At 49.5% G+C, this 15,551-nt stretch overlaps 1 protein-coding gene and 1 long non-coding RNA gene across 19 annotated transcripts in view; both read left to right on the top strand.

Moving 5' to 3' along the window:
• LOC141276441 (uncharacterized) overlaps positions 1-8,848 on the top strand; it is a 69,212-nt gene extending 60,364 nt beyond the window's left edge. The window contains exon 3 of the long non-coding RNA XR_012325944.1: positions 8,824-8,848. This is a non-coding gene — a long non-coding RNA (uncharacterized lncRNA). The remainder of the gene's footprint in view (positions 1-8,823) is intronic.
• The window catches only part of RBFOX1 (RNA binding fox-1 homolog 1), a 2,189,093-nt gene that overhangs the window by 549,433 nt on the left and 1,624,109 nt on the right, over positions 1-15,551 (top strand). The window lies entirely within an intron of this gene.

Here is a 15,551-nt window from a genome sequence, read left to right as displayed (position 1 = left end):
CCCCCCTCCTGAAGCCCCGCACATTTCTTCCCTGGCTCCGATGCTGTGCTTGCTGGTCAGTTGTCAGGGGCACCTGAAGATGAGCTTTGTGTGGAGGAACGTGTTCCCTGTGAGAAAGAGATGTGAAATCATTCCTCCTGAATCGTTGCCTGTGACTCCAGCAGCATCCCGGTGACAGCGTGCCCCACCCGCATCTGTCTCCCGGGCTCTCCCAGCCTCGCAGGGTTTTAAGTGGATCAGACAGTTCAACATGCCCGTCTGCATGCAGCCCTCTCTGACAGCAATTCCTTAATCGGAGGAAACCTTGATCCCAGTTTCAGGGAGCGCTGTCCCCTCTCTGAGTGATGGTTTTCCTAACCTTTGGCCCCAAAGCCCCACATGATTAAGGTGGTCTGTCATTACAGCACCAACCCGTGAGCCCACCTGCCCTGGGAGAGCAGCGAGGGCCCTTGCCAGCCATCGGCCCCACAGAAGCTGCCTTCTCCCCACCCTTCCTCTCCCGTAGACCCACTGCCAAGAGATGCTCCCACCAGGGTCTCTGCAGCCCCCCGCCCATACTGCAGCCCACCCCATCAGGACAGAGTCATCGCTCATAGAGGAGGAAAGCTCCTCACAGCTGACTGCTGTCATTTCCTGCTCATCTGGCCTCAGAGGTAATACAGGAGCCACCTAGGGTGCTGGAGCCCGAGGCCACGACCAGTCTGGACACCATCCATCCCAGCTGGGGTGGGGGCAGTGGGTTCCCATCATTCTCTTGGTCTCATTGCTGCCAGACCACTCTGCCCTCCCAGCCGGTCCTGGACAGTTCAACCCAACAAATGTTTACTCATTGTGGGGAGGGGGTGGCACATAGTATAATAAACTGGTTAAGAACATCTTCTCTAGAGCCAGATTCCCAGGCTAGAAATTCTGCTCCACCTCCTACGAACTGTGAGACCTCAGGCAAGTAAGTTAGCTTCTGCTTCCAGTTCTTTCACCTGTAAAATGGGGCCAAAAAGAGCTTTTCTGTCAAAAAATTGTGAGGGTTTAGTGCAAGGCTTCGGAGCACTGAGAGCAATTCCTGGCACAGAAGAAGTATCCGGTAAAGAGTATCAACTGTTCTACCATTATCATCATCAGCATCATTATGATTATGATGATGATAATTATTATTATTGCTGGTGAGAGCCCACCCTGCACCTGGCTCAGAATTCCACCCCTTTTAGCACATCTAACCCCCGGTAATACCCATCACCTTATGTGTTTGACTCCCCCCTGTTTGACTGAGGGTCCTGGAGGGCAGTGGTGGCCCCTGGGATGTAGAGGGCGGTCAGATATTTGGGCCATGAATGGACAAAGGCCCACTCCCTTTATTCTTATCTGCCAGCACAAGGCCTGGCACAGAGTGGGCACTCGGTAACTATTTTGGGAGTGAGGTGAGGGCTTGCGCCTGGGACTTGATAAACATGTGGTTGAACGCCGGGTGGCGAGTTGTGGGGAGCTGACCAGCTCGCAGAGTCACACACCATGTGACACAGCACTGAGGGTTCTACCAGAGGCATAGGAGGTGTTGCTCATTGAGAGCCTGGTGCCCTCAGGCAGCGTCCTCTGCAGGGTGGGAGTTAAGGTTCGGCGGCCAGACTCTGGCTTTGAATCCAGGTTCTCACTAACTAGGTATGGGAACTTGAGTGAGTTGCTTAACCGGTCTGTGCCCCAGAGCTGGAGGGACTTGCCTCCACATTAAGGGGTATGAAGCCAAGGTTGAGAGCTCAGGGTTATGGGATGGGAGGATGGGGCTCCTTCCTGTTATTTCCAAGGACTCGGAAAGGGCCCTCCGTGATGCTGGGTGAATAGGAGTAGGAAGACTGTCCAAGGTGTAGGGGGCAGGGGCTGCTTCCCTCCTCAGTCCCCCGAGCCTATCACTCTCCAGCGTGAAGCCTGTCTGTCTCCCTCCTTGACAGGGAGAACAAGCGCCAGACAGTGTCCTGGAGTCTGGGGCAAAAGGCCATCTGGTGTCTCCATTTGTCTCAGAAAAGCCAGGGCACGTTCCCAGGGCCCTGCTCATGCTCCCTCGATGCTGGTTGACTTCAGGCTCATCCATGGCCTTTGGGGGTGATTGACATATGCAATTTCTCTCCTCCTGTCTGGCGGAGGTGTGAAGAGAAAATTGGATGTTGTTGAATAATCGAAAATGATAATCCCTCCAAATTGATTCCTATGAAAACAGAATTGAGTTCCACAATTAGGCATCCTGCCTTTGCAGGGCATCTGAGGCCTCTGTCTTCCCAGGCTGCGGGGCGGGCTCAGACGTGGCTTTACATGTGATCCCTGCATGCACGGAGCCCTGTGGCTTCAGAGGTCTGAGGGCAGCTGTGCGGTAAGTAGCATACAAACCCAGAGAATCACTAAATGGGCCTCTTGAGCCCTCCTGTGTCTAGTTCCTGGGTTCCTGAGGTGGGGTAGGAGATTTATTTTTTCTTGCACTTCCCCTGGCCGCCCCAGAGACGTAACCACATGCTCTGTCCTGGCTTGTGTGCCCAAGGGACTTGGACATGGGCTCTGTCTCTCTGCTTCCCTCACCAGGAGGGTCAACCTCTTGCTTTTACTCCAGCACCCCAGCATCATTACACTTTCCAATCCACGGGCTGAGCGTTTCTCTAAGAACTTAGACTCCTGGAATATACTTGGATTTTTACCTGGAGTTCGTGGTTGGAATTCAGGGGGGTCCATGAACTTGGATGGAAAAAATATATCCTATTTTTTAGTGCATTTTTTGGGTGGTAAAAACATATAACATGAAATTTATCATTTTAACCAATTTAAAGTATATGATTCAGGGACATTAAGTACATTAAGTATTGGGCAACCATCCCCGCTGTTCCAGAACCTTTTCATCACCCCAGATGGAAACCCCATATCCATTAAGCAGTCACTCCTCCCCCCAGCACTTTTTACCTAACGTTTACCAGAAATTTACTCCGCCCCTCAGTGTGAATTTCAAAACAAACCTCAATAGTGCTGGTAGTACCTGTGGTTCTATTGCTTATAGAAATTCCAGGTATTTTCATATTATGTCACAGATATCTTGAAAGTCCCTTATGCCAGGGGTTGGCAAACTTTTTCTGTATAAGGTCAGGGAGTAAATATTTTTGGTGTTGTGGCCCATATGGTTGCTGTCTCAACTATTTAACTACACTGTGTAGCATGAAAACAGCCTTAGTATGTAAACAAAAAGGGAGTGGCTGTGTTTCAATAAAATTTATTTACAAAAACAAGTTGTGGGCCAGACTTGACCTGTGGACCATGGTTTGCTGACCCCTACTTTATGCTCATCTCTACTTCAAAGTTACTATAGACCATCACTGGATATTGTTATTTAGTGTGTCAATTAAAAAGCACAGACATATTGTTCTCTTACAAATTTTTATCTGTATTTTAATATAATTTATAATTTATATATTCTATGTATATATTTGTGCATTTATAAGTGCAATTCTGAGAAGTGGTGCTTGGGTTTCGTCTGACTTCTAAAGGAGTTCATGAGACAAACAGGTTAAGGAACCCTAAATCCTTGACCAATGAATATCTTTACAATGTTCTGGAAAGTGGTTTTTTAGTTTTCCCTTGCACACCTCCAAGGCAGAGTGCTCACTGATTCCCTGGGAAGCCTACTTTTGGGAGCAGCTCTGAATCTAAGAATATTCTGTTTCCTGTTGAGCCCACATCTGTCCCTCTTTTTACACATTAGTACTGTTTTCTACCCGTTTAAAGCTACATAGGACAACTTATATTCTACTTCTTTGCAGTACTTGAAGACACTCCTTCCACCCACCCTAAGAATCCCCTCTCTCTAGATCAGGGGTCAGCAAACTTTTCCTGAAAAGGGTCAGATAATAACTGTTTTAAGCTTTCAGGTCACACTGTCACTGTCTTGACTACTCAACTCTTCTGTAGTGTGGAAGCAGCTATAGACAGTATTAAAAAAAAATGGGTGCTCTAATTAAACTTTAGTTGTCCACCCCTGCTTTAAGTTAAAGTTCCAAGTCCACTTGCTATATTAGCCATCTTCCTCTGAACACAAAGCAATGTGCCTGTGTGGCTCTTTCTCCTCCTCATCCATTATCCATCCATCCTTCTGCCCATCCATCTATCCAACTATCCATCCATCCATCCATCCATCCACCCTCCCACCCACCTGTCTATCCATCCACCCATCTGTCCATCCATGCATTGGGAGAGAGTCATTTGCCTCATATATCAATAATTTATAATTACTAACCATGATCAGATCTACAAAGGGAATTAAAGAACTAAAGGGTATTAAAGAACACTGGTAGGTGGAGTAACTACTTAGATGGTGTGATCAGGTCAGTTCTCTGAGAAAGTGACATCTTAGCCTAGAAATAAAGGATGAAAAACATGCAGCCATGTGGAGGGTGGGGGTGGAGCATTTCAGGAGAAGGTAGAGTATGTGGGGCTCCCGGGGCAGAGAAGACAATGGTATACCTGTCGGCTGAAAGGAGAAAAATGTGGCTGGATACCTGAGCTGTCTACTGCTGTGTAAAAAATTACCCCAACAGTTAGCACTTAAAACAACATTTCTTAGCACTTTGGGTCAGTAGTCAAGGTGCAGCTTAGCTGGGGCCTTGGTTCCAGGGTCTTGCAGGCTGCAGTCATCTAAAGGTTTGACTGGGGAAGGACCTGGTTTCAAGCCCTCTCACCTTTGTTGTCTTCTCTTCATTAGAAGCAAATCTCAAGGTCTGGTTCACACTCAAGGAGAGGGGATTTCACAAAGGCATGAATGCCCAGAACACGGGATCTCGCGGACCATCTTAGAGTCTGCTGACCACACGGGAGTGTAGAGGGAGACTGAGGCAGGGGCCAATCCTGCAGAGATTTCTAGGCTGTAGCAAGCAAAGAGGTTATTCTAAGTACCCATAGGAAGCTCTAGAAGGGTTTCAAGCTGGGAGTCGCATGATGAACTGTGGGTTTTGAAAAGATCATTTTGACTGCTATGTGGAAAATGGATTGAAGGGGCAAAGAGAAGTGAGGGGAACCAGCGGAAGGCTGTTTAAGTCCTAATGATGACTCGGACCAGGGTGGTGGCAGCAGGGATGGAGGGAGGAAGAAGGGTGTCAGTCGTATTTTGGAGGCAGAGCCTGAGCACATTCTGAGGAACTGCATAGGAGGACTCAGTGGTTCTCCTCTGCTTCCTCCCTTCTCTCCCTGCATCCCCTCCTCTCCTCCCCGCTCAATAGGCCCCCTGCCACCATCTCCCTGGGCTCCTGTGGGCTGTGTAGCTCTGCTGTCCACAAGCCAGGCATTGACCCAAGAGAACAAAGACATCCCTAACGTTGTAAATCCTGGATCCAATTTATTTGTTACTTCCACTCATTTGAAATGCACCTGTTACCCCAAAGGTCTTTGAATACTATCACCAGCAACTACAGAATCAAAGATAAATTGGAACCTTTTGGAAAAACTCTCCGTTCAGAGGGGAAACAAAAAAAAAAGTTGTTTTTTTTTCCTCCTTAGATAACTTATTGGCATAGATGGCATGAAAGACCCCCAGGGGCAAGATCTGAGGATGTTTGCCTTTCCTTTCTTCTTGATTCCAGTTCCTTCATTTGCTCCGTATATTCACATGGCCCTGACATTTCGCTGCAGGGTTTTTAAAACATCAGATTGCCACTTTGTCCAGGCTAGGATTGTCCAGCACCCACGCATGGGCGGCAAAGCCGTTTGCAATTTGTCTCCAATGTTGTGGCTGCTCAGGGTCTGGCATCACCTGGCCATCTGCATGTTGGGTTAGAAACCGTGTGCTTCCAGTTGGGTGGAGTTGGTGAAACTTCCTCATCCACACTGGGCCTCAAGCCTTACTAGGCATTTTATGATGATATTGGGGGTGGGGATCATTTCAGCCCACCAAGCCTGTTCTGTTGTGCACAGGCACTCGGGAGCACAAAGGAATCACTGAACTTCCAATTATCTGCTCTTTGTTGTTGTTGTTTTCTATAAAAATGAATGCAGCTCCATGAAAGCTCAGTATCAATCATAGCCTAGCAGCTGGAGGAAAGAGGATGAGACGGGGCCAGGATTGAGGGGAGCTGAGTCAGGTCTGGAGGACCCTCGGGAGGGTGGGGACCAAGTCCCAGCGGGAGTGGAGCTTCCAGCTCCTTTTGGGTGGGTGTCTGTGGGTCTGGTTGGGAGGGGAGACCCCTATGGGTGAGACCCATGGGAAGATGACATACAGCAGCTGGGATGATCTCTGAACCCAAATCAAATCACACTGATGCCTTCTCTGCGTGTCCCCACTGTCCACATACAATGACATTCACATCCTCTCCACGGCTGCAGTGTGCCCATCTGGTCTTGCTGCCACCCGTCCCCCAAGCAGGATCCGCTTCCCTGCCATTCTTTGTGTCTCTAAAACTGACAATATTGTTTCAATGGCCCAGGGTCAGTCTTGCCATCAGGCTGTTTCCTAGCTGCTCCCTCTGACCCCCGTGCACAGAATGACCAGCATCTTCTGGGCATTCAGGTCTCCTCTCACATGCCACCTCTTCCACTGGACATCCCAGACCATCCCATCTAAATGAGGCTCCCACCTGCCATCCTGGCATATCCCCCAACTGCGTTTCACTGTGACCCTTATCATTGTGTAAAATAAGGTTGCTAATGTACTTGTTGGCTAGTTGAACATCTGTCCACCTTAATCACAATAATACAAACGTCTGCACTTCATGTCACATAGTAGTTGTTCATTAAAGATTTCGTTTAAAAATGAATGCATAAGCTCCTTTAGATCAGGAACTCAATCTTGTTCACACATGCTTCCATTGCCTAAAATGGGGTCTGGAACATGGGAAGCTCTCAAAAAATGTGTATCGAGTGTCCTAATTCTAGAGGGAAGGAATGTCCATTTGGCTGAAGAAAGACCCCAGCCAGCAGCAGGTTATGGTCCAGGACCACACAGAGGAGGCAGGACCCAGCTAAGGGCTCGGGGCAGAACTGGGACCTGGGAGAGAAGGAGAACTGGGTGGGCAGGAAGCCAGTCACCCGGGTCAGGTATAACCTGAGAGGTCTAAGGGGGGCTGAAGCTCAGCGGATACGGGGTGGTGCCGATCTTGCCCCAGGCCCTCCTGCAGTTGGGGTGAAGGCAGTGAAACTAGATCCTGAGCCAAGTTAGTGCCACACTGCATTGGCTAATGGATTGGGGAGGGCAAATCCATAGAAAGAAGGCTGAGGGAGGCAAGGGCATGCTATTCTGCCACTTCCTAGCTGTGTGACCTTGGGCTGGTTTCTTAGCATCTCTGTGCCTTAGTTTTCTCATTATAAAATGGAGATGAATAATAGTCCAGGTCTTGGGGCTGTTGTGAAGATTAGACAGTATGCTATATATGAAATGCTTAGCTCACAGCCTGGCACACAACATCATTGCCATGTTTCTGACTGTACTGTAATTCCATCTTATTGATATGTCTCTGCCCCATGCGTGCAGGTACACATTCATGGGGCATTCTGTGCAAACCTGTCGAATGTCCAGTGGCTTCTTAATTGGGGCCTCATGGACTCAGCAGAGGGAGAAAGCTGGGTTCCGGGTCTTAGAAATAGAACAAGAAGAGGAGGCATTCCAGAAAATGATCTCCTAGGGACATCATCTCTCTGGGACCCCTGCAGGAAAGGGCGTGCCTCTGGGAGTGAATGGAAGCCTCCTGCAAATGATAAGGTTAAAAGCTCCTCAGAGGTCATCTTGGTCATCTCCCTGCTGTACAAAGCTGACAGCCGAGAAGGAGATTCTCCAAAGGTGCTTCTCTCCCTTTTAGGGCCACAAATGTTTCTGAGAATCTGGCAAAAGCCAATGACCCCCACCAAAATTTATATTTTACATTCAATTTCACGTTGTCTACAGACCTCTAGAAGCTAAGTAGGGGGGCTAAGGGTCTGGGTAAAAATCTCATTCTAAAGTCTTAGTCAGTAACAAGTCTCACTACCTTTGCCAAGAAAGCCCCCTGTGAGGAATAAAAGGTGACAGGTCATCATGATTTCCTAATTCAACAAATATCTATGTTAATAAGACGTTGGCAGAATGGTACAAGTGAGGGAGGCAGTCCACTGTATCTTTCAATTATAAAGGTAGCTTAGCTGATACAATGTTGCCTGTTAAGCAACTCTTAGAGGGTCTCCTTTAACTGAAAGTTAAGGATGGTTTGTGATCAGTAAACCAAGAACTGACATGTGTGTTGGTCCTGGCAATGTTTGATGTTGGAGAGAGAACAGAGATATCCCTTTCTTCAGTCCAGCCCCTGTCCAAATTATTATAATATTATAATTTTGGAAAGATTGGAGTCTCTCATGTGTTTATTTGGAAGTAAAAATGTTCATGCATATGCTTCTCTCCCTCTCCAAACCCGAGTGGGGAGGATGGCATTCCGCTACCCACGGTTGAAGCTCCCTTTCAGAAACATAACTGACCTGCTTGTCCTGCACATGCATGTAAAATAGGGGAACGTGAGGGACTGGGGGCCCCTATGGGACAAGACATATGTCCTCCCCAGATCAGGTGCCTGACTTAGACTTGGACATCCTAGGAGACAGGGCACGTGAGCTGAGCACAGAGTGTGGGGCAGGCATTCCTGGCAGGGCAGAGCAGGGCGGGCTAGCACAGCTGCACAGGGCTTTGTGGGACCTGCACACGCATTGATCAGCTTTGCAGGAAACGGTATCTGATTAATTCTGATGAGGAGGACTGAGGAAGCTTAGTGGAATCTGGGATTTGTGGACCTCAATCCTAGCACAGCCAGATTTTATGGGTGTCAAAAACCTGGCCTATTTGTTTCAAAGCATCCGTATTCCTGCCCACCCTGACGCCCCGCCCTCGGATCTACTGGATCAGCATCTTCAGAGACAGAGCCCAGGAATACGTATTCCCAGCAAACCACCCCCCACCCCGCCAGGGGATTCCGAGGCAGGTGGCCCTTTGAGAAACATTGGACTAGATGGTCTCCAAGGACCCTTCTTTCTCAAGGTCTTATGAGGAAAAGAGTCTCATCTGCCACCCCGCTAAAACGTGTTTCCTGTCACCCATTTTAGTTCTTGATTAAACTCAATTTGGCAAGTTGTTACATCTGATTACTTATTCATCTTCTTCTGCGGTCTTTTTCTGGTGACAATTGATGACAGACTCCTAAAGGAGCCATGCCCATAGCCTCCTATGCTCCCCCCTCACCATCCTGGAGATACCCCTAACCTGTCCTCTCTCCACTTCCTTTGGGTGTTGGGGGCACAGTGATGTCCAGGGAAGACAAGGGACATTGGGGAGCCGAGGCTGCTTGGAGGAAGGCTCTGGGCTTCAAGTTGAGAACTCAGATTAGTCCCTGCCAGAAGTTGGAGCATGAGGCAATTTAGCAAATTGTAGCTTGCTGCAGATGTCTAATTAGTCGTGAGGCTGGGGGGGGGGGGTGGTGACTGAAGTCTGGGGAGTGGAAGGGCAGCTCTGTCTGCGGCTGCTGCTGCTGCCGTCGCTGCTGAGGGAGACGTGGGCTCTGCAGCTGGGGGCAAGGTTGCTCCAGGAGAGCCAGACTCCTGCCTGGAGAGCCGGGCCACCAGGAAAGTAATGCAGCAGACGGGGCTCTGGATATGGGAGGCCCAGGTGGATGATGGGGAGCTGAGAAGCTCAAGTCTGGGGGGACAGGGAGCCGCTGACGTCCTTTGTCCAGACAGCTGGGAGCTCTGAAGGCTTTTTACTCTGCTCACGTCCAGGACACTGGCCCCACTGTGCCCCAGATTGCATTACTATCCTTACCCCTTCGTTGCTCCTCCTCTGTGCTGCCCATGTCAGTGGATGGAACCATGATCATTCCTGTTACTTAGGACCTGTTACTTGATACTTCCTAATTCTTCAGCCACCACATCCAATTCATCGCCAAGTCAGCCAGTTGTAGCTTCTGAGCCCAGTTAGTTCGAAACCGCACTGGCTAATGGATTGGGGAGGGAAAATCCATAGAACGAAGGCTGAGGGAGGCAAGGGCATGCTATTCTGCCACTTCCTAGCTGTGTGACCTTGGGCTGGTTTCTTAGCATCTCTGTGCTTGAACACAACTTAAACTTACTTCTCCATCTCTCAATGACAGGACTTAACCTTAGCACTGTTGACATCTTGGGCTGGGTATTCTTTGGGGGCGGGGTGGGGGCGCATCCTGTGCACTGTAGGATGTTTAGCTGCATCCCTGGCCTCCACCCACTAGATGCCAGTACCACCCCTGCTCCCAGTTGTGACAACCTGAAACGTCTCCCATCATTGCCAAGTGTCTGGGAGGGCAAATGCTCCTGGTTTGAGAACGTGTTCTACACCAGCCCAGGCCACCTCTTTCTTCCCAAGGATCTTTCTCCCTAAGTTCCAGCTTCCTGACTTGTCTTCCATCTCCAGCCTTGCTTCCCCCAGTGCATCCTCCAATTGAAGCCAAAGGGATGTGTCCCTAATGGAAACTCTTACCTATGACCCCCCAGTGGCCCTGGGCACCTGCAGAAGGATCCATATTCCCTAATGTGATTTGGAGGTGTCTCAGTATAAGGACCCTGCCCACACTTCTGGCCTCGTCATCTACCAGGGTCCCTCTCACCTGCTCTGCCTCAACCCCACTGGACTCCCATCATCTTCCTGACCATCCCTCTTCCCCTCCTCCCATGGAGCCTTTGCATACGCTCTTTATATTCCAGGCCTACTGGACTTTCCTCAGTGCCTTGAATACACACACTGCTCCCTCTGCCTGAAATACCCTCAAGGATGTAGCCCCAAGTGTCCCAGGGTAACACAAATTACGACAACAGTTTGTCCGGCTGGCAGAATCCTAAGTGATCATATTGGTCATGTGGTTTGTTCTTTTGTCCCCATCCAAATCTGATCAGAGATGGCTTTCTCAGAAATTACATAAGCCTCAGAATCACAGTGATTCCCAGCTCCACACCCACAGCTCTCTGCTCTCAACCCCACCGGCTACCACCCACACCCTCTTGTTGGGGCAGGAGGAGGTGGGGAAATGCCTTTTCGGGAAAGCCGACTGGCCGATGCCAGTGTTCTCCTCTATCTTGGGAGCTTCCGGCCCCTCATTTGGGAAAAAAGTGGCAGAACTGGAGTTTTCTGGGTCTACTTCCAATTTTGGTTTATTTCAGGGCTTCGTGTGATTCCAAATGCACCTCATCTGTCATTATCTGTGTAATGTTGGGTTTTCCAAGCAGACTTCATGAGGGCAGGGTAGACCATACTCATCTTACTGATCACTGCATCCCTGGTATTTACCATGATGTCTGGTGTGAAATCTGTTCCCAGTAAACACCCTTGAACTGATTGGACTTGAGGGTCCTGTGGGAGTCAGGGCAAGGCTCTCGGGGAAGGCTGGTTCAGATTTCCGCTTCAAAAGAGACAACAAAGGTCAGCATTCAAGATACTGGACTCTGCTTCTGGGGCTGTGACACTGGCCAGGTCACCTTCTCTCTCTGGATCTGTGTTTCCTTATCTGAAAACTGGGGACTTGGATGAATACCTACATTCCTTTCAGCTCCGATGAGTGCCAAGTCATGAAGTAGGCATGGCACAGGCCACCTCAAAGAACAGTAATCATCGGAGCAGTTCATATCGACTAAAGCCCCTTCTGCAGACCACCTCGGTGAACCCTCTCACCAGCTCCAGCGTGTAGTTCTCTTATTATTCCCCTTTGCCAGATGAGGAAAAGGATGTCCAGAGGAGTCAGTTCCGTTGTTCACAATCTATTAGAGAGGCATGTTTCTCATCCAGGAAAATTTGCACCCCAGGGGGCATTTGACAATATCTGGAAACATTTTTGGGGTCACAACTCGGAGGAGGCAGTGCTCCTGACCTCTAATGGTAGAGGCCAGGGATATTGATAAACTTCTTATAATGAGAGCCCCTACAGCAAGGAGTTATCTGGCCCCAAATGTCAGCAGTGCTGAGGATGAAAAACCCTGACTTCGAAGAGCTAGACTGACTTAGACTCAGCATGTCCTGTTCTAGATTCCATGCTCTGCACCACATTTTGGCTGGCTAAGATGCCAGATAAACCTCTCCACCCTCTGCTCAATACTTACCAGGGAGAAAAAGTCTTATAAAAGTCACAGAAAATCATGGGACTTCCCTGGCGGTTCAGGGGTTAAGACTTCACACTTTCACTGCAGGGGGCACGGGTTCGATCCCTGGTTGGGGAATTAAGATCCCGCATGCTGCATGGCTAAAAAAAAAAAAAAACAGAGAATCAGAACCAGAAATCTAATATCTCTAACTGGGAGGAACTAAGTTTTTTCCAAGACCCACTTTCCATCAAAAGCTATATTCTTGGTTTTGGCCATAATTCTTTCAGCCTCTTTCCCTCCCCAGCCATTATGTGTCTTATTGGCTTTATCTGGTCCTGACTCACTTCCTATAAGCCCCCCAACCCCCATTGCCCCAGTACAACTCAGGAGATATTTATCAAGTGCTCCATAAACTAGAGTGCCCTGAGCTGCACACAACACACCTGGCCAACAGAGGCTTATCAATACAGGCACAAAGTGTCTCGCTCTACAAGAAGACTGGAGTCAAGTGGTTCCAGGACTAGTTCAACAGCATCAAGAATCCAAACTTTGCTTCACAATTTTGCTTTGCCACCTTCAGCACAGACTTCCATCCTCATGTTCATGGTTTCATGATCACAAGATGGCTGCCACAGCTCCAGGCATCACAACATCCCACTGTGTTTCAAGGCAGGAAGTGGATGAGTGGAAGCTCTTTCTTCTTGAAGCTCCTTTTATCAGAAGAATTGCTTTCGGAGAAGATGCCCTCGCTGGCAGTCCTCCCCTTGCAGCTCGTTGGCTAGAATCAGTCTCCCTAGGGTTTTATCAAGACTGAGAAACTAAGACAGTAGAGAAGGTGGTTGGGAATGACTGTTGGGTAAACAGCCAGCAGTGTCTGCCGTAAGCTCCTGCTGTGTGCCAGAGACCCTGCTAGACCCTGGGAATAGTGACCAAGACACTCATGGTCCATTGTTCACAGTCCGTCTAATATCTAACTTAGTAACACTCCCCTTCCTCAATTTCCCCACATCCAAAGTCAGAAAAGAGTCATTAGGTTCCTGCCATGTTTTAGAAACTGACCTAGGCCCTGTGTCACGAGCCAAGTGACACAAATGGGACAGTTTTCCGGCACCTCAATCCCAGCCTCCTCTTGCCTCCCCGACCTCCCTGCAGCTCTGTCCTTATGTGAACCAGAGGCAGTACATCTGCACAGCAGTGAATCAGACAGCTTTTCTAAAGAGTCTGGAAGAACAAAGCCACTCCCAGAGAGGCCGCACCCTCTCCCTGGTGTCTGACAGTGCCGGGATGAGACTGGGGCCCCAGGGAATGCTCTGCTCTGCTGAGGAGAAAGCTGTCGCCCACTGGCTGGCCTGAGGGTGACTTGGCTTTGCACCTCCTCTCTTCTGTGCCTTTGGTTCACCTAGAACACAGCTCCCCCTGTGCTGTCAGTTTTTACATAAACACAGAGCTCTTGGATGGAGGAAGGAACTCCTGGGATGAGAATCTGGGCTTCATACATGTGAGGCGATGACAAAGGGATGGAAACTTAGGTTAGTTAGAAGTGGGGCCTGTGATCAAAGTTACCTGGAGGCCCGTGTGGGCACAGCAGAGGGAATGAACCCTGTAACAGCAGGTGGGCTCCAATGAGGACAGGGCCACCTACCTGGGGAGGCAGTGAGTTCCGCATCCTGGGAAACACGCTGGCAAGACCTGGAGGAGCGCCTCTCAGGGCTGCTCTGAGAGAGAGCTTGGGCTGTCAGAGGGCTTCCTGCAAACACGTCAAAGTGCCTCTCTTGCTCCTAAACTTCCTGGTCTCTTCCCAGCTCCTTGGCTTTTGTGGGAGAGCAAGCTTCCTGCCCTTGAGAGTGCTCCTCAAGCTGGCCACTGCTTTTCAAGGAGGCTGTTGGGAGCACCTCCCAGTAAGTGAGGCCTGTTGAGAGTGTGTGTCTTTTGGAAAGTGTTGCCTTCATTTGGGTCAGAAGCGCTTGAAGGAGGGGGAAGGAAGTAGAAGGCTCCATGCCTGCAGGATGGTCTGAACACCTTCCCTTTCCTGTAGGTGCTTTCCCCACCTGCTGCTCCCCAGCCCAGAATCTCTCACCTGCCAGACGTTAGAGCCCAGAGGGGACCCAAGCTCAGTCACACTCTGCAGGTTTATAGGGGTTCATTCTTCATTCCCAGGTGCAGGGCTGGGATGAGAACGGGTTAGGGTGGTGGCCTGGCATCTGCCTTCTCTGTGACCCCTTGGTGTGATAGCTTGAATAATTATGCCTCCAAATATGTCCATGTCCCCAGAACCTGGGAATGTTACCTTACGTGGAGAAAGGGACTGCGCAGATGCGATTATGTTAAGGACCTTGAGTTGGGGGATTATCCTGGATTATCGAGGTGAGCCCAATGCAATCACAAGGGTCCTTATAAGGGGAAGGTGGGAGGAGCTGGGGAGAAGGTGACATGGTGATGGGAGCAGAGACTGGAATATTGTACCTTGAAGGTGGAGGAAGGGGCCACAAGCCAGGGAATGCAGACAGTGGCCTCTAGGAGCTGGAAAAGGCAACGAAAAGGATTCTCCTCTCTAGCCTCCAGCATGAGCAAAGCCATGCCAACACCCTGACTGTTGCCCAGAGAGACCGATTTCCGACATCTGACCTCCAGAACTGGAAGAGAATAAATTCGCATCGTTTAAGCCACTGAGTTTGCAGTAACGTGTTGTAGCAACAATAGGAAACTAAAGCAAGTGGTTAGATCAGGGATCGGCAAACTTTGTCTTGGGCCAACTAATAAATATTTTAGGCTTTTAGAGCCACACAATCTCTACGGCAACTACGCAACCCCGCCCTTGTAACATGAAAGCTGCCACAGACAATACGTAAAGGAATGAGCGTGGCTGTGATCGCGGGTGGCCTCGGCCTGTGGCGGCTTGAAGCAGGAGCTCAGTTCCCCAAGCAGAGATTGAAGCCAGGCCGTGGCAGTGAGAGTGCTGAATCCAAACCACTAGACCACGAGGGCCAGTGGCTAGTGACAAGGTCCTGGCTTGTCTGCTTTGGAGAAATGAATTTCAACAAAGAGACGGAAAGTAGTGAAACAAGTAAGGTGTTTACTAGGAGGACAAAGAGTACGTGTGGATAGACACACACGGGCGGGCACAGAGAAAGAGTCACACCTTCATGGAAGTTTAAATCACTTACACGGGGCAATTCTTCCGGGTTTCCTCTGACCAGTCATCTTGGTTTGCCTGGCTCTGGGTCCATATTTGGTTTAACTCAGGGTCCTCCCTTGTGTGTGCACACATCTCTTAGCAAGATGGATTCCAGCACAGAGGCCTATGGGGAGGTTGACACCACCTATTTTGGGGTGGCGCCCCCTCCCTTTTTTGACCCCTGAGGAGCCTTTCTGTGCATGTGTAGTCAGGGAGGTCTCCTTGACCTCAAGAATGAGAAATACTTGGTCTCTTTATCTTGTACCCAAGCAGGACTCAGCTCCTCCTTGCTCCTGTTATTATCTTTATC

The sequence above is a fragment of the Tursiops truncatus genome, chromosome 15 (genome assembly GCF_011762595.2).
Source record: "Tursiops truncatus isolate mTurTru1 chromosome 15, mTurTru1.mat.Y, whole genome shotgun sequence".
NCBI classification, from domain to species: Eukaryota; Metazoa; Chordata; class Mammalia; order Artiodactyla; family Delphinidae; genus Tursiops; species Tursiops truncatus.
This window is presented reverse-complemented; position numbering and strand designations above follow the sequence as displayed.